At 45.8% G+C, this 2179-nt stretch overlaps 1 long non-coding RNA gene across 1 annotated transcript; it reads left to right on the top strand.

Moving 5' to 3' along the window:
- The first annotated feature begins 58 nt into the window (after positions 1-58).
- Positions 59-1372, top strand: LOC139025755 (uncharacterized). Its single transcript, XR_011477375.1, has 3 exons — positions 59-237; positions 553-685; positions 1035-1372. It is a non-coding gene; the product is annotated as an uncharacterized lncRNA (long non-coding RNA).
- The last annotated feature ends 807 nt before the right edge of the window (positions 1373-2179 follow it).

Raw genomic sequence — 2179 nt, 5'->3', positions numbered from 1 at the left:
CCACCTCAGCTACACATGCACACTGTCTGCACACGCATCCACGCATGCACATACACACGGACAAACACACACTAATGTTCTCTCTCTTGTGTTTGTCAGCAGTTCATCGTGGCCCTGTCGTTCGCCTCCTTCACCAAAGCTCTGTCAGGGACCTACATGAAGAGTGCCATCACTCAGAGAGACACTTTGACCTGTCCAGCTCTCTCATCGGACTCATAGACGGCAGCTTTGAGATAGGTATCAACAATAACATTGAGTTGCTTGAGAATTCATGTAGTAAAAACCAGATACAGACTACAGTATGATCCATTTTGTTTTGTGGTTCAATCAGAGTCTGCTCTCAATACTGTCCAGTTTTCTAGTTGTTCCTATTAATTGATTGACTGGCATTTGTCCATGACTCTACTGTCAAACCCCTAACATTGTTTTATTTGATGCTATGTTGTTGCAGCCTAGCATCCAAACTTATATGCCATTTTTAGTAAAAAAAWAAAAAAAACTGTGTTTATAATTTGCGATTCCTGACTACTGTAGTGTTGTGGTTTCTTGCAGGTAACCTGCTGTTCCTGGCTGTGGTCAGCCATTTTGGGGCGAAGCTGCACCAGCCCAGGCTCATTGCTATGGGCTGTTTCCACATGGCTGTAGGATCCTTCCTCACAGGCCTGCCACACTTCTTCATGGGACGGTAAAACAACTGAAATACTGGTTAAACTTGTGCTTGTCGAGATACTCCAATGCGGAGGATAGTTTCACTTTAGAATTAAAGAAATGTATCCAGTTGTTGATTAATCTCAGTTAACTTAGAACTAAAGTCTTGCGTAATTGGTCAGCTGCTTGATTATGTTTTGGGGCCATACATGTTAAGAGAAGGGATTAAGAGATGCTATAACTGACGTGGTAAGGTTGGACCCAGGTGCAGGGAAGAGACCAGAAGAGACCAGAAGATGAAGCAGTGGTTCCAACCAGTGTCTCCACCCCATGTTAAGAGAAGGGATTAAGAGATGCTATAACTGACGTGGTAAGGTTGGACCCAGGTGCAGGGAAGAGACCAGAAGATGAAGCAGTGGTTCCAACCAGTGTCTCCACCCCTCACTTAACTGCCAAGAGCTCCCGGTTGCCTACATCGTAGTTGCCTTCCGCTGGTCGAGAACCGCTTGGAGAGAAAGGCGCATGGGTGCAGTTTCTTGTCCTCCTCGTTCCGCTGTGAAAGGACCGAACCAGCTCCTGTGTCCGAGGCGTCCACCTCTACCACAAAGGGACGAGTAGGATCAGGATGAACGAGGATGGGTCCGGAGGTGAAACGTCCCTTGAGCTCTACGAATGCCCCGTCAGCCTCGGGATTCCTGCAAAAACGTGCTTGACTGAGGTGGGACAGGGCCATATGTGTTCCGGAACGGTTTTTGGAGAAGATCAGGATGTCGTCGAGGTAAACAAAGACGAACCGATTCAACATATCCCTAAGAGTGTCATTGATCAATGCTTGAAAGACTGCCGGTAAGTTCGATATTCCGAAGGTCATGACTAAATACTCAGTGACCACTAGGGGTGCTAAAGGCAGTWTTCCACTCATCTCCCTCCCTGATTCTCACCAGATTTTAAGCGTTGCGGAGGTCCAATTTCGTGAAGAATTAGGCTCCTAGGGCCAACACCAAGGCGGCGGACATCGGGTAGGGGGTAACAATTCTTGATCGTAATCCTTTTCAGCCCTCTGTAATCGATGCAAGGACTGAGGTTTGGGTCAGAGACAGAGAGACAAGGGATGCGTTTAGACAGGCAGCCCAATTATGATATTTTTTCCACTAATTGGTCTTTTGACCAATCAGGAAGAGATCCAATTCTATGTAAGAAGTTTCTCTGGTAGTTGTCAATATGACTATCAAGTTTTACAGGGCACTCTTGTAAAACAGATGTTTAATCTCAATGTGACTCCTTGTTTAAATAAAAGTTAAATAAAATTTAAAAACGACAACACAAAACACAGATATGGGGTCACATGGTATCACATATTACATACTAGGCCCTACTGCACCTGCATCAGCACCATTCCAGCATCTGGAATTGACCTCAACAGTGTTTGAGGTGGGGGATCGAATACATGTGGGGGGAGAGGTGGCTGTCGAATGTATGATTCTGATATGTACAGGTAAGTTCATTGTGTGTGTGTGGGCGGTTGCGTCAT

This window comes from Salvelinus sp. IW2-2015, unplaced genomic scaffold, assembly GCF_002910315.2.
Source record: "Salvelinus sp. IW2-2015 unplaced genomic scaffold, ASM291031v2 Un_scaffold3225, whole genome shotgun sequence".
NCBI classification, from domain to species: domain Eukaryota; kingdom Metazoa; phylum Chordata; class Actinopteri; order Salmoniformes; family Salmonidae; genus Salvelinus; species Salvelinus sp. IW2-2015.
This window is presented reverse-complemented; position numbering and strand designations above follow the sequence as displayed.